General features: G+C 44.0%; 1 protein-coding gene across 2 annotated transcripts in view; it reads left to right on the forward strand.

Moving 5' to 3' along the window:
• Window positions 1-208: 208 nt before the first annotated feature.
• Window positions 209-22036, forward strand: part of MEGF10 (multiple EGF like domains 10) — a 180468-nt gene continuing 158640 nt past the window's right edge. The window contains exon 1 of one of the 2 annotated variants that reach the window (XM_040344756.1): window positions 209-440. The gene's annotated coding sequence lies outside the window, so the exon portion shown is untranslated. The remainder of the gene's footprint in view (window positions 441-22036) is intronic. The other variant, XM_040344748.1, reaches the window with a different exon arrangement.

Genomic DNA, 22036 nt, shown 5'->3' on the forward strand with positions numbered 1-22036 from the left:
CCGCGCAATTGTTAAAACGAGGCAAAAAATGCCCTGGTCCTTAAGTGGTTAAGCTCTGCTATACTTCAGGCTAGTAGTAGTAAGTTTGTGTCCAGAAATCCTAGAACAAGCAAAGCTTGCAGTCTCCAATAGCAGACAATAGGGGAAGAAGAAGCGATCCCATAGCCAGCTCTGACAATGGCAGGTCCCCGCCCCCTGAGCTGTGAATGGGGCTGCAGTGACAGCAGTCAGAGGAGACACTGAGCAAGGCTGAGCTCTGGAGGGGGCTGCACAATACATCGCCACTGCCTAGGATCAGCAGGAGACAAGCCAGCTACAGGACCCTCCTCTAAGCATTGCATCGCCTAACTATTATGATTGAGAGTTGATGAAAATTTGGAGAACTTTTGTGGGATCTTCAGGATCCAGAGCAAGGGAGGAGAGTCATCAGAATCATCCAGGTAAGACTCTTGAAAGTAGGAGAAAGTTTCCTGAGCAGGCTGGGAGGCAGATCTTGTATTGTGCATGCCTTATGATCATAGAATCTTCTTATTACTGAGTGATAAACCTGATTGGGGTGGATTGTGGAAACTTGTAGGGGTGATCCATAGACTTGCATTCCCTCTTCTAGCTGGATGGATGATTGGCACTTACCTCTATTGGTAATGATTACTGATGTGCTGACATACCTCTTCTGCTAATGTGATGCATTGATTGGTGTGAATGTGATAGATGAGTCTTCCTTGGCTCAGCCACAATTCTTAGCCCATGTCCATGTAAAGATCGGTGGGCTGTAAATAAGGATTAAGAAAGATTGGCGCAGGGAGAAAAAACGCACTGATTTCCATATGCACGCTTTATGTGTTAAATTATTAAAAGTGTTGTAAAGTTGTTCCCTGGTAGTGGCGTACTGTCCGCCCACAGACCCCTCTCTCCGCCGTCCGCTCCTGCTTGTTATGCTAATTTTGCGACTTCGGTAAACAAAAACAAAAATAAATTATTTATTTTGAACATTGGCAAAAGTGCTTATTTAGTTTGGCGCACGCTATCGGACATTACCAGGAACTGTCTCATATCACTTTTAGGGCTCATTCACATGGATGACCAGAGGGGGCGTAAAAATGGCGAATGAACTGCACCCCTTTAGCTACAACGGGGGCCCTGCAGGGTTGTACGCATGCCTCGGCAAAAATTCTGCTCCATGTCTCACTGGATGGGCAATACCACCACCGAACGCAGCCCATTCAAGTGAATAGGGCCACGCTGCAACCCATGCAAATTTCTCAGGGTTAAAACAGGTGGCGCGGAGGCAAATTTTCACCTCCAAGATGCCTGTCAACAACCCTCTGAAAAGTGATCCACTGTGGAGGGGCGACGATGACAAATGTGAATGAGCCCTTAATTATTCTTTACAATCAGATTCTTCTTCTTTAGGGCCAACTTTTCACTTCACAACCTGACTGTACCGTCTTAGTACAATCAACTTTAGATTTAGGGCCAATTCACACCACATGCAGTCCAGTGCGTTTTTTTTTCTCTGCATCAAAAAAAGTCGGTTATATGGTTTTCAATGGCATAGTTCACACCAGTGCCTGCAGTTTCAGTGCGTTCCAGTTTTCAGAAAAAAAAGTAAAACATGCTGCTTTTTTTTTTGTCCTGGATTGTACTGGGACACTGTAAAATGCATAAAAAACGCACTGGAACACACAAGAACACGCTAAAAACGCACTGGAACACACAAGAACGCGCCAAAAACGCACTGGAACACACAAGAACACGCCAAAAACGCACTGGAACACACAAGAACGCGCCAAAGACACACTGGAACACACAAGAACGCGCCAAAAACGCACTGGAACACACAAGAACGCGCCAAAAACGCACTGGAACACACAAGAACGCGCCAAAAACGCACTGGAACACACAAGAACACACCAAAAATGCACTGGAACACACATTTTCTTATTTAAGGTTAAGAAAAAACAAGGGGGGGGGGGAAAGTACTGGACTGCATCAAAAACGCACCAAAACACAGCAAAAATGTGCATGCAGAAAAGCATCCAGACTGCGTTTCTATGGTGTGAACTGGCCCTTACCAAAACTATGTACTATGGGGACCTACCTACGTTAGCCAGTCCATTTGTATCCAGGCAGACCCTTGTACTACATAGTTGTTGGAAGATCTAAAGGAGATTGTACAATCAAATTGTGACGTGTGTGCTGAGCTTTAAAGTGATTTAGTGTGGCCGGTGCAACAACACACAGAACTGGTGTAACGGCATTGTTGATTTGGCGCATGGAAAATGCACTGATATTTACATTACAATCCCCCCATAAAGTCTGATGGAACGCCACTTTGAGACCAGAAAGGATGAACGTTCTTTATTGGTTACTGTTGTCTGAAGAGCTTCTTTTGTGTGTCTGGTTTACTTTTGTGACTGCTCATCAAAGATCGGATTGTGCTCCTTGTATGCAGACATCATTGGAAGTAGATTGGTGTGTAAGAAGAGAAGACACCAGGTTGAATGTGGGTTTTGTGAGAAGATGATACAAATGAACATTGGTGAAATGAATATTCTGTAAGATAAAGATCCCAGCTTTTACTGTACTTTGTTTGGATGGCTTTTGCACTCTTTTGAGTATTTGCCTCTTTTATAATTGATCTCTATATTTACAGACATTGCTGTTTACTCACAAAAAAAAAAAAAAAATATGTATATTAATCAGTAAGCGGTAAACTGCTGATAGAAAAGGACTTCTAATTGGTTGTTTAGGAATGAGTAAATATTTAACGATTTTCTCCACCTAAAGTACATGCGCAGCGTATGCTAGACAAATGCAATGTGAAATAAACTATAGCAATAATATACTGTAACACAATAACAAAAAAAAAAATGGTGGAAATTTACATTTATCTCTAAGGCCGTGTACACACGATCAGTCCATCTGAAGAGAACGGTCCGAAGGACCGTTCTCATCGGTTAACCGATGAAGCTGACTGATGGTCTGATGTGCCTACACACCATCAGTTAAAAAACCGATCAAGTCCAACGCGGTGACGTAAAACACAACGACGTGCAGAGAAAACTGAAGTTCAATGCTTCCAAGCATGCGTCGACTTGATTCTGAACATGCGCAGGTTTTTAACCAATGCTTTTGTGTACTAACCATCGGTTTTGACCTATCGGGTAGGCGTCCATCGGTTGAATTTTAAAGCAAGTTCTAAATTTTTGGACCGAAAGATAACTGACCGATGGGGCCCACACACGATCGGTTTGGTCCGATGAGAACGGTCCATCAGACCGTTCTCATCGGTTTGACCGATCGTGTGTACACGGCATAAGGCTTTGTTCACAAATTTCTTTTAAATTCATGCATACAACCTGCAAAGCGCAACATCATTCTTAATGGCACCCCAAGTACAGTGCGATTTTGCTGTAATTGTCGTACGACAGAATCGCGTGGAAATCATGGCAAAACGTACCTTGAAAAAACGTGTGAATATCATTGATCTGAAAGGAGCAGGAGGGCAGCCCATTGAAGTGAATTGACTGCCTAAGGCCTCGTACAGACGAGGGGATCTCCGCTGGAAACGGTCCGCCGGACCGTTTCCAGCAGAGATTCCTCCTCCGGATTTTGATCCGATGGCTTGTACACACCATCGGATCAAAATCCGCGCGGAATGACGCGGAATGACGCGACGATGACGCGGCGACGTGTGCGACGCTGGAAGGTAAGTACTTCCACGCATGCGTCGAATCATTACGACGCATGTGAGGGAGGGGAGCGGACGGATTGATCCGGTGAGTCTGTACAGACGACCGGATCAATCCGCTGGAAACGATTCAAGCGGATAGATTTCTTAGCATGCTAAGAAATTTCTATCCGCTTGAAATCGATCGGCCCGACGAATCTCCGCGGATAAATATCCGCTAGGCCGTACAGACGACCAGGATTGTCCGCTGGAACTGATCTGCGGATCAATCCCAGCGGATAGATCCGGTCGTCTGTACGAGGCCTTATGCGCAATAAAGGATCCGATTGTACAATCTCATAGTTACATAATAGGTAAGCTTGATTAAAGACAATAGTCCATCCAGTTCAACCTATGAGTGTCAGTGTCTATATTAATTTCCCTAATCCCTGTATGTTGTGTTCTTTAAGATGCACGTCCAACAGTCTCTTAAAAATATCCATACTTCCCGCTGACACCACCAATTGTGGAAGAGTTCCACATCCTTATGTGAAAACCCCCCTGTGTGGTTTAGGATTAAACAGCTTCTCCTCCAATCCAATTGTGTGGCCCTGTGTCCTCTTACACTCCCTGAGACTCCCTGAGATCTCCTTGTGTATGGTGACCCTAAATCTGGTCATAGATAGTTCTAATCTCGACCTGTTCAGCAGAAGATTCTAAACCATGCATGGGCAGTCTGATTGATCGATCAACTTGAGTACAATCGTCATGTCAGATTTTTCATGAGATTATTGCCAGTGGGTATAAACCACTAGCAATAATCAATAGCTTTGCTGGAGGCATTCAACATCTGTGTCGCTGGGGGAATTGAGTAATTTTCCTTCCTGCATCTTGTGATTGCAAGAAAGTCACACGACTATGACCGGCTTAAATGGGAATGTTTTTTTATTTTTTAGAATCATACTAACTAACTGTAGCTGGATGCAGCATCAGTCCAATGCTGCATCTGTCCTCCGCCGGCTCTAACACTGAGAACAGAGCGCTCAAACCCCGCCGATCGCTTGGTTCTTAGAGCTCCCTGAGCAGAGAGCTGGTAACTGTCAGTCGCAGCTTTATGCTCTGCCCCCCCCACGCTCATCGGAGTGCTGGGCTGTGGATGGGTGGAAGCGCTTGGCTCAGGCTCTCAGAGAGCCTGAGTCGGGTGCTGGTACAGACCATATGTCGCAATCTTTCCTGAGCCTGGACCGGCTCTGTGATGTCAGCCGACAGCAGACTTCAGCCCGCTTTTTGTGATCCATGGGAGAAGTACAGCCTTGGGTACTTATCCTTTAAGAGTTCATTGTTATTTGCCTGGCTCTTATACTGACCTTCCGGCTTCTGAGTCCCTAAGCCAGAACAAGTGTACAGATTGGGAAAGGTCAGCACCACAGCCAGGCAAATAGTATTTTTAGAATAAGAAGTCAACAACGGCATTTTCCACTTTTATATGATTCCTTTAGGAGCTATTCACACTGTGTATAACTCACACCCACTTGTGTTCATTGTGTGGGGGCATAGCAATACTTTGTTACAAGTCATTGCACTGTTTACCATTATGTTAACTTTATTTTATGATGTTTCATTCAACTTAATGCACTTTATTATGTTGTAATGCAGTGTAGTGCTTCACTGCATAAAATTGCATCCAGTCCTATTTTTTTCAGTTCACAACAATGCAGCACATTGATGTAAGCTGAAACAGTAACATACGGCAAATTACTTTGTATACTTTGTGTTGGGGCTGCATTGGTCAATACTGTACTGCCCATTGCAACTGAATGCATATGGCGTAAATGGGTCCCTTAAGTACCCTTTATGAAAGGAAAATCATTCTGGCACATCGACTACTTATCTGATATTAGACAAACTATCAATCCTACATAAAAACACACAAAATGTACAGGCACCCCTGATGGGGAGCATTGGGGTTCACTAAGAGAGTTAGCTTTTTATCCAGCTTGAGGCCTTCACATTTTTTTGTATAGCACAGAGAAAGAAAATGGCAATATGGCGTATTTCTGCGTCTAATATCTGTGGATAACTTTAGCCCTCATACATGCTGGTCACAGTCACTGCTGCTGTAAACTGAAGTACCTTTGAAGTTCATGTAGGCATCAAGTCAATGTTGTCAGTTATTTTGAGCTGCTGAGAAAATGATCAAACAGATTAGAAAACATGGTCTGATCACCATTGTTTTCCCCAAAGCAAGCTTGTGTTGGGTCTGCTTGTAGGATTTCTGTACCTACCTCGCCCATTCATCTCCACAAGCATATACGCAAACATTTGGTAGGGCCAGGCATTCAAATACGTTGCCTAAGGGCAGTCAGATGGTGCCTCTATTGGCTGCTTTAGGTTATCAATACCTGGCATCTAATTTCCCCCACAATTATTTTATAATGATATATTAAAACAACATGAAGAATAAAAGTATCTCAGGGTACCAGTGTTGGGCAAATATCAACGAGGGGGTTTAGATATGTTTGTCCAGTTCATCAATATTTTATAATGATACTTCAGAAATAAGCATGTGACTGCCATTCTGTGAATTTGTAAGCCAACTAAAAATCTTTTGTGAGCCCCACTCCAAAAATGAAAACAAAAAACAATCAGCCCAGCTGCGGTTTTCATGCATTTTTCATGTGTTTTTTGTGCGTTTTCATACATTTTTATGGTTTGTGCATTTTTGTTTTGGCCAGTGCCAAGCAATATTTCCTGTGACATCGTTAGGCATTGTCGACCTTTTAAGCTTCCTGATTTCTCTGTCTGTTTTTACCTGTGTTGTTGCACTGCAGTCTTGTGTCATGGCCGCTGTGCCGATGTTTATGGCAGGCGTAGCAGTTATTACCGTAATTTAAAATAAAGAAGGGGGTAAAACATCCAAATCCTCCAACAGTCCATGGGCGATTTCCTCCCATGCCATATGACGCTTGCTGTGATCTTTGTGTTGGTGTTGGATGGGATCATACATCAATGGCCTCACGCTGACCAGGCGGTGGATAAAGGCCTTGACATTCAGCATTCTGCGGCCTTGTCTCTCCATCCTCTCTGCAGCCTATGTAGAGTAGAAGCTGCCAGGGGAGCCTGTTTTTATTCCAAAAGATGCATCAAAACACAAGAAAGTGGATATACATACATTTTTTATGCAATTTGAAGAGGCCCAAATTGCGCCTGGTCGCACCAAAAGAAGCATTTTCAAAAACAGACAAGGGAAAATTGCACAGGTACTAGGCACTATAGGAAAGGATGGGATTCCTCGTGTCATGCAAAGTTGCAAGAGTTACGTAAAAAAAAAAATCACACATGCCCATGTGTATGGGTAGCTTATATATGATAAATCTGTGTAACTTTTCTTAGGCATAACAAGTAAACCCGGACGATCGTTCTGTATACGCTGAATGAGCTGACTGGACTTTGTTTGTGTTTACACCTGCTGGCTGACAGCTGGAGATTCCTCCATGGAAAGCCTCCAACTGACCGGCCACACTGCTGTCTTTTTTTTCTATTTTGGCAAAAACATGGGAAGTCTTGAGCAAGACATGGAAAGTAAATTAGAAACACCCACTGTGGAGAAGCAGGTGTAAAATACATTAGGTTTCCTTCGGCTGTGTAATTAGTGTCATAGCGGGGACTACTAGGAGGGAGTAGTAATAGTAGAACATTGCAGGGAAGGAACCAAATGTCTACAATAAAGAAGGCAGATATAGAACGTGAATATAGGTCTTGACCCTTGAAAAGAGCTCTTCACATAATGTGACACTCATATCAGCTGCCTCACCGCTGCCACAAGATAAACTTTACCTCATGTTATCATTACCTCATGCCAAATGTTTTTGTTTAAATCCAATTTTCATTCTGTACACACTATAGAATGTGAGATTAGTCTGCTTATCTCCCTTTACCGTCTTATCTTCTGTCAGTGGTATCCTAACTGTGGCCCAGGGGCCATATTTGGCCCTTTGCTTTCCTTTCTCTGGCCCTTGGGGTCATAGATGTGTGCAGCCTATTGCATTAGGGTAGTCACCCCAAAGTTCAAACACAAATTAGCACTAGAGCAGTGGATGGTGTCAGTAGAGATGAAATTGGTGTCAGTAGTTTTTACCATCTTATATTGTTATTTTTTACAATTTTATTATTTATATATATATATAACAAAAAAAATCCTTTTTTTTTTTTTACAATTTGTTAGGAGCCCCATTAAAAGGCTTTGGTTAAATAGCAGAGAATGTGACTGAGGACAGAGATTCCCCAGTTTATTTCTCTGAAGCCTCCGCTACTGCAGTAGTAGGAGTATTCAGCAGGGGAAATCTGCGTCTCACAGGGTGATTAGGGTGTACCCAATCACACCCTGTGTGCACGCCTATGCTCACGGTACTTATCCACCAGCTGACACCATCGATGGGGCACCATTTCTCCCACTGACACTATTCATAGGGCACTATTCCTCCCACTGACACCACTGATGGGGCACTATTCCTCCCGCTGACATCATAGATGGGTCACCATTCCTTCCACTGACACCAACAATGGGGCACTCTTCCTCCTACTGACACTATCGATGGGGCATTATTCCTTCCACTGACACAAACAATAGGGCGCTCTTACCCCTACTGACACCATCGATGGGGTGCTAGTCCTCCCAATAAAACCAATGATGTAGCATTGTCTATGCCCACTGGGCACAGTCTGGTCCCTTTAAAGCCTGAAGGACAGTAAACTGGCCCTTTGTGTAGAAGGTCGGGAAACCCCTATTCTACGTCAAGAAGGAACTAGGGATGTCACACTAAGATTATACAATGTGCCTGCCAAATGGCAGCAAGCCATGTGTACCCTTTATTTGTTGTCATTTCTGCTTTGTTATTATCCATACCTTCATGTGTTATGACATGCTTTATTTTTAAATACTGAAATATTGTTTTCTAAATAGCTTTGGTAGCTTTTACTTTAGGCTCCATGCACACTGGGAGCTAAAAAAAAAAGCTATAAAAAATGCCAGTAGTTTTGCAGGGAGCCTTTCAAAGTTTTTTTGCGTTTTTGCAAACGTTTATTAGCGTTTTTCAGTGGATATAAAAAGCGCAAAAAACGCTGGTGAGCAGCGTTTTTGACCGTTTATTAATTTTTTTCTGGCGTTTTGCGTTTTTTATCATTATTTCCCGCCGAAAAACTGCACTTTGAGCGCAAATTTCTGGCGTTCAGAAAAAAGCCCATAATCTCCACTGCTCATTAACACTAAAAAACATCCATGTAGACACATAGGCCCGGATTCACATACATCGGCGCATATATATATGCCGGCGTAGCGTATCTAATATACGCTACGCCGAAGCAGCGCAGAGAGGCAAGCACCGAATTCACGAAGTACTTGCCTCCCAAACTCCAAACTGCGCTGGGTTCCCTTGGCGTAAGCCGTCGTAAGTGGAAGTGGGCGTGAGCCATGCTAATGAGGCGTGACCCCATGCAAATGATGGGCCGAGTGCCATACAAGTACTTAAAACGAACGGCGCATGCGCCGTCCTGTGGACGTATCCCAGTGCGCATTCTCAGAATCACGTCGGAACTACTCCCTAAGATACGACGGATCACTGCCTACGACGTGAACGTAACCTACGCCCAGCCCTATTCATGTACTACGTAAACGACGTAAAATACGACGGTTGTGTTCCCTGGTCCATACCTTAGCATGAGTTGCTCCTCATATATGGGGAATAACTTTACGTCGGATGTACGACTTACGCAAACCGCGTATATTATGCGCCGGGCGCAAGTACGTTCGTAAATCGACGTATCTCCCTCATTTCCATATTTGAATAGGAAATCAATGGGAGCGCCACTTGCGGCCAGCGTAAATATGCGCCCACGATACGCCGGCGTAGGAAACTTACGTTGGTCGGGTGAAGCCTATTTTCAGGCGTATCTTGGTTTCAGAGTCCGGCGCATAGATACGATGGCGCATATTTACACTTACGTGGCGTATCTCGAGATACGCCGGCGTAAGTGCTTTGTGAATCTGGGCCATAGGCTAACATTGAGTGCAGTTTATGGGCCTTTAAAAAAAAAGCCAAAAACGCCAATAAACTACAGTTTATGAGCTTCAGTGTGCATGGAGCCTAAATCTCAACTCTGGATGAAAAATGATCCCTTTTAGTAGGAAAGGACAAACACAGCCCTCAAACGGGTGTACGCTGTAGTACACCTTTGTAAACCAGGCCAAAAGGATCATTGGCACCATGCTGCTGGTTGTGCCAAGTGGAGTTAGCTCTGGAACTAAGCAGGCACAGCTCAAGGTAGTGGAGAATGGCTGCTCTAAAATATATATATTTTTTTGGGTGTATACGTCACCTACAGTTGAACAGCATGGTGATGTGATGATGGTGGGGATGAATTAGAGACCATTATGTGCCATGCTATATGTTTCATTTTAGGTCCTGGAAACTCTTCCAGGGAACTTTACATGAGCTGTGATGTAACTACTTCACACCATTTGTACATTGATCTTATTTTCCATGGGGAATCATTAATTTGATGTCTCCACTGCTGTAAGTAATTTTCTGTTGTCAGGGAGGGGTTCTTTGTGGCTGAAAGTGCCAAGCCTGATCTCTGGGAATATAGAAATGGTTGTACAACGTTTCTTTGAGGAGAAACACTTTGGGCTTTAATAACAGAGTGCAAAGGGAAATAACCCACATCAACTAATTAGATTTTAGCTGCAACTAAGAGCTGATAGCTGATTGGCTACTGTAGCTGATCTTTATTAAAGTGGTTGTAAACCCCAGACATGAAATATACTGTAAACAAAGCATAGCCTTCTATAGTGTGTAGGTGTCTCAATTAAAAGCACTAAGTATCATTTCTGTCTGGTGCTTCGCTCCTCTGCTATCAGCATGAGTCACTTCTGAATAGGTAAAAAGGTGACAAGGGAAGGGAGCTCCAACACACAGCCTGTGATTGACAGACTCAGCTTTGTTCCTGTGCGCTGTGTGAAGGGGGGTGTTCCCTTCCCTCCAATCATCTCTCAGCTCTCCTCACTGAGCTCCCTAGAGCAGTGGTCTCCAAACTGCGGCCTGGGCACCAGTCGCTGCCCTTTGCTTGCTGTTCTGCGGCCCTTGGGGCACTATTTTGATAGTCATTAATACCAACAGTGGGGTATTATTCCCCCCACTGACACCAATAGGGGGCAGAGTTCCTCCCAATGACACCAAAGATGGGGCTCAATTTCTCCAAATGACACAAACAAAGGGACCAAAAGACGGTGTTCGATTGCTCAGTTCTCAGCCTTAGAGCTGGCGGGGGACCCCAAACTTCTCTTTTAAAGTGTAAGTTCAACTTCAGCAACATTTGCCAAAAAGCCACATACCGGAACTCCTTTTTCAAATGCTGCACCTGCCCCCATTACACATGTAGCTGCGGGAGTATGTCTGTGCAAAAACCACTGGCCTCTCGATCCCCCTCCATCCTGCCATTTGCAGAACACTACATATGTGCACCCCTAGAAAATTCTCAAGGCCATTCAAACTGTGTGCATATCTCCATCTCCAGCTGCAGTGGCTGGGCTTGGCTAGAAAGAGACAGAGCCCGCTGCGCATGCATGCAGTTCCAACAACACGGAGGATCTGCTAAGGATGTACAATTCGTGCTGACGTCACCGCATTTGGGCAGCCACATTATTTCACGCATGTTTTAACCACTTTTTTGTAAGTGCAATCGTTTTTTATAATAAACTTGTGACATTCAATAAAGTTCTAACAAAAAATGAAAAAAATACATAAACAGTGTAATGTTACTGGATTGGCGAATTGGCACTGCTTCCTCCCACCGCAGACCAGTGGCCATGTGATCAGAGGTTGTGTTTAGAAAACAGATCAGGTCCATGATACCCATACTGTCACATACAGGGCTGGTGCAAGTATTTTTGACACCCTAGGCGAAACCTCATTTTGCCACCCCCAGTTGGCTCCACCCCTGACTCCACCCCCTTTTGCCCTGATCATGTATAACCCGACTTTTTAATGAAGTGCATATCAAATACAGCCTCACTAGCGCCCATCAAATGCAGCCTACCGGGAACCCATCAATGCAGTCTACCAGCACCCATCAATGCAGCCTACCAGTGCCCATTAATGAATGTTTGCTTGCTTACATTCATTCGGGAGTCGGGACACAGACACAGTCCTCCGCCGTCGCTGCGCCTCTGACACTATTAGGTAGATTCAGGTACAATGGTTTAAACTTGCGGCGGCGTAGCTTAGCGTGTTTAGGCTACGCCGCCGTAAGTTAGCTAGGCAAGTACATGATTCACAATGTACTTGCCTGCTAAGTTACGGCGGCGTAGCCTAAAGCGGGCGGGCGTAAGGGTGCCTAATTCAAATGTGTGTAAGGGGGCGTGTTTTATGTCAATGGAGCTTGACCTTACGTTTTTGACGTTTTTTTTAGAACTGCGCATGCGCCAGGCGCCTACATTTCCCAGTGTGCATTGCGGCTAAGTACGCCGCACGGGCCTATTGATTTCGACGTGGACGTAAACGACGTAAATCCCGATTCACGGACGACTTACGCAAACGACGTAAAAAGTTCGAATTTCAACGCGGGAACGGTGGCCATACTTAACATTACTATACCAACTAGGGCCTAGCTCTAACTTTACGCGACCCATCTCTTACGTAAACGGCGTAAAAGTACTGTGTCGGCCGGGCGTACGTTCGTGAATCGGCGTATATACTAATTTGTATATTCTACGCCGACCGCAATGGAAGCGCCACCTAGCGGCCATCCGAAATATTGCAACCTAAGAAAGGACGGCGCAAGCCGTCGTATCTTAGATATGTTTAAGCGTATCTCTGATTGAGAATGCACTTAAACATAAGTCGGCGTAGATTCTGAGTTAGGTCGGCTTATCTGCTGATAAGCCGGCCTAACTCTTTGTGAATCTACCTATATGTGCGAACAGAGTGGCGACTGTCTGCTGATGCTGAGACTTAGTTGCTTGCTGCAGAGACAAGAGAGTAGGAACACCAGTGGCAGGGCGCCCTGCCTAGTGGTAGCACCGGCTCTGGTCACATACATACTGTAAGTGCAGTTCCATGGATCACAGGTAGTAGCACATCATGTCATATTGCTCAGCAGTCTTCTGTAATACGTTTTTTTTTTTTTTTTTTTTGCAGCTCATAGAGGTTGCAAAGAGTTCATAGTGTTACATCCTCCTGTAGTGACCATCCTCCAATATTATCTCTTCCTATTCTTATGTGTAAACCCAGATTTAATGGAGAAGCATTCAGTCTGGCTTTCACACACTTGGAGATTATCTGGAAATGGCAGTAGCAAAATTTGATTTACTTAGCATGTAATTGTTAAAGAATGTCATTTTTTTTTTTTTTTTACTTTTGAAAATAAATGGAATTTAATCATTGGAAAGTCCATAATGTTCTTCCATCCGGATCATTTTACAAGTAAATTAGTCATGATTTTGAAGGAGATTCGGTGCGCCCTGCTTTATACATTAACCTGTGAAAGCATGAGATTTAGGAGCAGCCATGCATGCTCTTCCAATCTCAGCCTATATTTGCTTTGTCAGCAGTCACTTTGAAAAAGTATACCTGTTAAATCAGCTTTTCCACTAAACACAAGCGCTGCAAAATAATGAAAATGTCTGGCAATATAGGATACAGTTCTTCACACAGATAATACAATATCAGCTATAAGGATGGCCTAGCAGAAGCGTTCATGTCACCTACACTACTCTGCAAAGGTTAACGTTTTAGGCAGTTGTGAATTTTTTTTCTAAATTAAGAATGCTTTTAGAAATAGAAGCATTAATAGTTATTTTTTTTTTTTTTTTTTATCAATTAACAAAATGGAAAATAAATGAACAGAAGAGAAAGCCGAATCTGTTCAATATTTGGTGTGACCACCCTTTGCTTTCAAAACAGCGTTGATTCTTCTAGGTACACTTGCACGCGGTTTTTGAAGGAATTTGGCATGGCTGTTCCAAACATCTTGAAGAACTTACCATAGATCTTCTGTGAATGTAGCCTGCGTCAAACCCTTCATATAATCGCAGACAGGCTCCTTGTTATTGAGATCAGGGCTCTGCAGGGGCCAAACCATCACTTCCAGGATACCTTGTTCTTCTTTATGCTGAAGATAGTACTTAGTGATATTGGGCCATATTCTGAGTAAAGTTACGAAGGAGTATCTCAGGATACTCCATCGTATCTCTCTTTTTTGGCCAGTGTATCTATGCGAGTGATTCTTAGAATCATTTTCGCATAGATACGCTGAAGATCCGACATGTGTAAGTCACTTACACTGTCGGATCTTAAATGTAATTACTCCGCCGGCCGCTAAGTGGCGTTTACGTTCAGGTCTCATTTGTTTATGCAAATGAGCCTGATACGCCGATTCCCCAACTAATTTGCGTCGCGTAACCGTCGCTTACGTCGTTTGCATAGGCGTAAGGTTACCCCTGCTATATGAGGGGTAACCTTACGCCAGTCCCACGTAGGCCATGTTAAGTATGGCGTCGGGTCCGCGTCGTGTTTTCCCGTCGGGTACGTCGTTTTACTAAGTCGTTCTTGAATACGACTTTACGTCAATGACGCACACGTCGGCGTCATTGACGTTTTACGCCGAGAACTGGAGCATGCGCACTGGGCTATTTTAAGCCCGGCGCATGCGCAGTTTGTTCGAATCGGGGGCGCGCTTAATTTAAATAGAAGCCGCCCCCTTGGATTTACGCGGGGATACGCCGGGCCAAATACACTACGCCGCCCCAAACTACGGAGCAAGTGTTTGGGGAATACAGCACTTGCTCCTGTAGGTTGGGGCGGCGGAGTGTAAATGGCTTACGCGCCGCCCGCCTACTTTATTCAAGAATATGGCCCATTGACTGTATGTTTGGGGTCGTTGTCCTGCTACAGAATACATTTGGGGCCAATCACATGCCTCCCTGATGGTATGGCATGATGGATAAATATCTATCTGTATTTCTCAGCATTGAGGACATCATTGATCCTGACAAAACTTCATTTTCGGAAATGCAGCCCAAAATTTGCAACCTCCACCATGTTTCACTGTTTCCTGCAGAAACTCATTATTGCACCACTCTCCAGCCCTTTGGTGAATGAACTGCCTTCTGCTCCAACCAATTATTTCACATTTTGACTCATCAGTCCAGAGCACTTGCTGCCATTTTTCTGCACCCCAGTTCCTATATTTTTGTGTATAGTTGAGTCGTTGAGCCTTGTTTCTATGAGGGATGGCCACAATTCTTCCATGAAGACCACTTCTGACCAGACTTCTCCAGACAGTAGATGGGTGCACTCAGGTCCCACTGGTTTCTGGAAGTTCCTATGTTTTTGTGTATAGTTGAGTCATTAAGCCTTATTTCTTAGGCCCCGTACACACGACCGAACATGTCCGCTGAAACTGGTCCGCGGGCTCTTTTCAGCGGACAAGTTCGGTCGTGTGTAGGGCCTAGCGTATTATTTTCCAGCGGACATTTGTCCAGCAGACCGTTTCCCAGCAGACAAAAATTTCTTAGCATGCTAAGAAACATGTCCGCTGGAAACCTGTCGGACATGTTCGGTCGTCTGTACAGACTTACTGTACATGTCCGAGCGGCCGCCATCCCTCGCATGCGTCGAATCACTTTGACGCATGCGTGGAAGCATTGAACTTCCAGGGCCGTGCACGTCGCCGCGTCATCGTCGCGACGACGGCGCGGCCTCGTCACCGCGTGGATGGTTAGTACAACCATGAGATCAAAATCCGCCAGAGGATTTATCCGCGGAAACGGTCCCCCGGACCGTTTCCGCGGATAAATCCTCTCGTGTGTACTAGGCATCAGGCTCCATTCACACTAATGCTTTTTTTGGTGCATTTTGCTGAAATGCAAGGAAATTTTTTAACATGGTTTCCTATGGAACATGTTCACATCAATGCTTTTTGTGCATCTGCATTTTTGGAAAGGGTCGGGGACTTTTTTTCCAGCAAAAAGCAGCGTTTTGCATGCAATAGAATTCAATGAACCTGCATCCAAAACGCATTTTGCCGTGATTTTGCCGCGACTTGCATTTTTTTTTTTCAACCTGTTCATAGCTGGTTGTTAAAGGAAATGTAAACAAATAAAAATTACTGGCAAAAAAAAGCGCAAATCGCGGTAAAAACGCGGTAAAAATGCACGTCAAAAAACGCAGCAAGCACCGCAAAAAGCATTGCAAAAACGCTCAAAAGCAACATGCATAGGTATGAATCGAGCCTTATAGCCAATCTTAAGGGGCGGATGCGTATTGGGGTAAGATCTGCAGAAGGACACAAGTATAATATGTACATTTTAGCATAACACCCAAATAATGGGAAGCAATAAGAGATGGAAAACCATGCATACCTCATTTAAAATCCCAAACCCCTCTTCTTTTCTACGTATGCTCAGCGGGGATCGCTCCGTTGATCCCCGCTGAGGCGGCGGATGACAGGGCGGTCCCCGCACATTTTGCAGGGACCGCCCTGTCTTTTTCCCGCTCTCCCCTATGGGGGGATCGGATGAACACGAACCGTATGTCCGTGTTCATCCGATCCGCAGACGGATAGAAAAATAGGGGTTTCTTCCGTCTGCAGAATCGGATCATTGTGGAGGCGGACGAGATCGGGTGTCAGCGGATGTTCATCCCTGACACCCGCAATCTCATAGGGACCAATGTATGTCCCTTTTTCATCCGCAAACGGATGGATAAAAAATCGGACATACGGTCTGCAGGTGTAAAAGGGGCCTAATTAGGATGGACCAATGGTTACATTTATTTGCTATTTCTCTCTAGTGTACTTATGTATTGTTACATTGTATCTTGTTACTAAGACATATGTATTTCTTGGGTTCCCCAGCTCCATAATATGGCATTTCACTACTACTCATTGTAAAAGAATAATCGTTTTGGCCCAAAACAACAAAGGTACATGCAGATTCACTGGTTGAATGACTTTGCAAATTGTAACTATTTTCCTGGAAATACCAATAGGTTATATTCTTTGAATTTAGCTCCATGTTTTACAGAAATATACTTTTGAATTAGACTGAACAGCATTTTTTAAAGAGGAAGTAAACCCACCAAACAAAAAATTAATAAAAATACCCCCTGCAAGAAAAAGGCATAATGAGCTAGTATGCTAGTATGCTAGCTTTAGTAAATAGATAGGAAAGTATATCATATTTACTGGTTTTAAACTTTTTTTTTCTCAATTTCGTCAGTTACTTCCTGGTTTCTTGTTTTGACAAATGAGGTCATACTGGGAATCTTCAGGAGGGGAGGAAAGGAGGAGGAGTTTTCTCAGCTAAACACACTCTCCTGCATGCATGTGTGAGCTAAGGCCAGATGGATTCTAGGAAGTAAATGCTACATGAACCATTTACCCTTACTAAAGATGGTTATGGCCAGAAATGCTAGGGGGGGTTTCAAAGTGATTTCTCAACAAAATATAGCATAGAGACATGGATGGATGCTTTAAATCGTGTTTTGTGGTGCTCAGATGCAGTGAAGATCCTCTTTAAAATTATTCATAATCCTATAATATTTTTCCAGAAATATGTTATATATGGTGGGATTGTACGTGGCAATGTCACACTTGTTTGTGCCCCTGGTCTTCTAATGTATTTCAAGTCCTGCTGCAGCCTGATGTCTGTATACTTGTCATACTGACAGGGGCAGACTGACAACTCATGGGGCCCCGGGCAACAGGAGATTATGGGGCCCCCGGGCAATAGGAGATTATGGGGCCCCCAGGCAAAAGATTATGGGGCCACACAGTATACACACACATGCATACAGTATGCATACACAGTATACACACGCAGTATACATACACACAGAATACACATACACACACACTGAAAAGGTACTGGAGAGGCGCGGGCAGCTATAATCTTTGGATTTTTAGACCAAAAGGATGTCGGTAAGGGACATTTTTAGGGACAGATGTTAAAAAAAAATAAGATTTTTACATACTGTCCCTGGTTTTACTGAGACTGGCAACCCTAATGGGGCCCCCTAGTAGCATGGGGCCCTCGGGCAGTGCCCGAGTGGCTGAATGGTCAATCCGCCCCTGTATACTGACAGTCATCACATAAAAGTGTGCATGGGTCAAAGTGCAGCCAGTAGACAGCACAAGGATTTTGAATTTAGATCAGTGCATTTAGTTTACAAAATGATGGATTAGGGCCACAGTGGCACATTAGACACCCAACTCTGCACACTCCCCCCAGATAAAACTTTATGTTGGTGTTTTCCTTTAAATACCAAATTGTTATCCAGCTAGTTGATTGCTCAGTCTGCTTTATCTATGATTGTACCCCTTAAATACAGGCGGTAAAATATAGATCTTACTATGAATGTCCTGAATGCAGTTTTTCCTTAAGCGTTTCTTATTGAGCCTCAATGGCAAGCAATGGATGGACAATACAATTGAAGTGACAGCTATATAAAAGAAGCATCATTAATGGTTGGCTGACAAGGTTGCTTATATATAGGGCTATAGTTTAAGCTAGCCTGAGGTCTCCAGGGGGGTTACAAGTATGCCTTATTTTATAGGTCACAAAATATGTTTAACATATGTTTTGGAGTATTTCTCTGTGACTCTTCGCTGATTTGTGCCTCTTATAGAGATTGCGAAAATGTTTGTGATTGTTAAAGTTGAACTGTACACAGATGTTAAAAAACACAGTTTAATTCAGCTATGTATTAAAAACATGTAAAAGTATTTTTACATAAGTACTTGAATCGTTCTTGATATTAGCCTCCTCTAATCTCCTGCACAGCAGCACACTTGGAGGGAGAGATCAACACTTCAACTAATTAAAGGAGTTGTAAAGGAAACATTTTTTTTTGCTGAAATGACTGTTTACAGGGTATAGAGACATGATAGGTAACTGGTTCATTTTAAAAAATCATTTAAAATAGATAAAAATCAATCATATAATGTACCTACAGTTTCAGTTTCGTTTTTGCATGCTGTTTACCGCTTATGTGATGTACAGAGACACAGAGCCAATACAGGGCAGTGATGGTTTGTAAAACTAAGCTGATTGGTGTTGAGGGGTTTTAGACACACAGTAATCACACCTCCTTGATTAGTGACCACAGAGAGAAGCTCCCATGACTTTTTTCATCAGGATACAGACAACCAGGAAGTTTTCAGAACAGAGAAGGATTACAGCAACATCAGAGCAAAAACGAACAATGAGGACATGAAACCAGGACTGCAGTAAGGTAAAGGAAGCTATTTAGCTAAAAAAAAAATTCCTTTAGTGCCCCTTTAAGGCAGAGGTGGCAAACACAAGGCCCGCGGGCCGAATTCGGCCCTCCAGGCCATTTCATGTGGCCCTCGCACCTCTCCTGCAGCAGCAGGAGAGCTCCAGCCCTCCTCCATTCCTACTCTAGACCCCTACTTTCTGCTTTCTAGCAATGCATCCAGTTTCTTCCCAGCAGCAGCATAAGGAAAGGGGGTGCACTGTGATGTAAGGGAGAGTGGGGGGACTGAACTTCTGATGGTGGGGGGGCTATTGACATCTAATGTAAAGGGGAGGGGATGCGCTGGACATCTAATCTTACAGATACAACCGGCCCTTTTGAGGGCAATCATAATGCTGATGCGGCCCACGATGAAATTGAGTTTGACACCCCTGCTTTAAGGTCTTTAAAGAGAAAGTAAACCCTCTCCTAAAAGAAAAAAAAATCCCTGCAAGACAAAGGCATAATGAGCTTATGGCTTTATGAATTACTTACCTGAGAACGAAGCCCCCGCAGGGGTCCTCGGACACCTCGTCTGTTCCGGCCATGATACCCGGAGTATCGATGCTCCAGCGCTGTGACTGGCATGCACACGGGAGCCACCATTAATGGCATGATCGCCGTTAGTAGCGGCACGCTCAGTGCGCCTGTGCGCCGTTGTCTACGGCGCATCGGTGCCGTCTTTCTTGGAAATATCTCCTTAACCATGTAGGTTAAGGCGATATTTTTTATGCACCTACAGGTAAGCCATAATCTAGGCTTACCTGTAGATCAAAGTGATGTGTAAGGCCCCGTACACACGACCGAGTTTCTCGCCAGAATTCAGCCAGAAACTCGATGGGAGACGTATTCTGCCGAGAAACCCTTTACACTTTTGGCCGAGGAAACCGACGAGGAACTCGTCGAGCCAAATGGAGAACATGTTCTCTATTTCCTCGTTAGTCAATGAGGAAACTTGGCTCGCCGAGATCCTCGGCGGCTTCACAAGGAACTCGACGAGCAAAACGATGTGTTTTGCCCGTCGAGTTTCTCGGACGTGTGTACGGGGCCTAAGGGTTTACAACCACTTTAACTAATTAAAACTTGACACAGTGGAGTTGATTTACTAAAACTGGAGAGTGCAAAATCTGGTGCAACTTCCATAGAAACCAATCAGCTTCCATTTTTTTTTTTCTCAATGCTTAACTGAGCAAGCTGAACAACTTAGAAGCTATTTTTGGACTCTCCAGTTTTAGTAAATTAACCACAGTGTTTTTAGTCTAAAAATCTAAGCATGCTTACAGGAGGAGAGAGCATAGTGTGCTAATACTGCTTTGTTGTACTGTTACGGGCTGGGGCAGGTCTCTAATCAGGCTGTATCGCTTACATGCCTGCAGAGAGGTGATGACTTGGCTGTGTCTGGCAAGTGTACTTGGATCACAATATGAAACAGATCACATATATATATTTTAACAATGGGGTAGATTCAGGTAGATTTGCGCAGTTTTTACGGAGGCGCAGCGCACTGTTTTGCCGCTGCGCCTCCGCAAATTACCAGCGCTACCCTTGATTCACGGAGCAGGAGCTCCGTAAATTGCGTGGGCGCTCTGGCAAAATGCCCGGCGTAAGCGCGCGCAATTTAAATGATCCCGTAGGGGACGTGGATCATTTAAATTAGGCGCATTCCTGCGCCGAGCGTAGTGCGCATGCTCTGTCGGGAAACTTTCCCGACGTGCATTGCGGTAAATGACGTCGCAAGGACGTAATTTGCTTCAAAGTGAACGTGAATGGCGTCCAGCGCCATTCACGAATCACTTACGCAAACGACGTAACTGTGGGAATCTTATGCTTTAGCTTTCTCTCCAGGACCGTGACTGCGACCCTGTGTAGCTGCTTCTCAGAACCATCGACCCTCAGCAGCTGTTACGTCCACAACCTATGCAGTCGCTCCCAGTCACTTGGTCCCGCAGGTGACCTGACACTCATCTGTCAGTTAATTACCACCCACTCGTTGTTTCCACGGTAACTCAGCTGGTTACCATTAACCTGCCTCATTGGTCCAGCCTATAGCCAGCCCCTTTTGGCTATTTAAACAGCTTTACTCATTTTCGTCATGCCCTTGTGTGGTCTATGATCTCTAGTGTGTTCCTGTGTATAACTTGGCCCGGCTGACTTTTCTCCCAATACCTGTTCCTGTTTTTGCTCCTTACTACACTGACTTCTGGCTTCCTGACCCCGCCTCATCTGATTACCCGCTCTGGCATCCAAACCGTGGCTTCAGTGTTTAAATACATTCCTAAACTGTGTTATTTTTTGCTATTTTATTAAAGGTGTGATATTAACTGCATTATCCATCTCCGCCTGTCTTATAGTTCCTGACAGGTGCAGATAAACATGATGGTAATGTAAACATTTACTGACATTTATATATTAGGACCAGCTAATACCTTATTTAAATGTGCATATCAAAGGCTGGGTATCCTAAATAGCATCATATTACTTTCCTGCAATTCTATGTCTGACTTGCTGCCTTTCTGTGAGTTATTGCTTGAATGATGGCGCATCTCGGTTTTTAAAAGTGGAAAAAAAATATCATTTGGTTAATTGGCTTCCTAGTGTTGTAACAGAAACACAAATACACATATGTGAATGCTGCATTAGGCATCATTTGTCAGCATTTAAAGTGATAGCCTGCACTGCAAAAGAGCTATAGCTCTGAATCTTATTGGGTAATTTAGGGAAACACAGACAGTTCTTTTTACAATTAGTTTGAGCGTCCCATAAAACTGTCTGCAGCAACAGCTGCTAGATTCAAATTCACACTGGAAAATACCAGATGGACTCTGACAATCTGAATATGATTGGCTACAAAATAAAAGCAGTTCTTAGTTTAAAGTCTGTAATAAAAGAGAACATTTCTTTCCCTACGTAAACACAACAGTTATCACAGCTACCCAACCACTACCTATAGTACTACCTAATAACTCTAGGGAGGGCATACAGCTTATTGATACATTAGGTTTCAGTGCCAAGAATTTCTCACACAATAGAGGCGGGGGGGCGGCTTGATTTT

The sequence above is a fragment of the Rana temporaria genome, chromosome 1, assembly GCF_905171775.1.
Source record: "Rana temporaria chromosome 1, aRanTem1.1, whole genome shotgun sequence".
Lineage (NCBI taxonomy): Eukaryota > Metazoa > Chordata > Amphibia > Anura > Ranidae > Rana > Rana temporaria.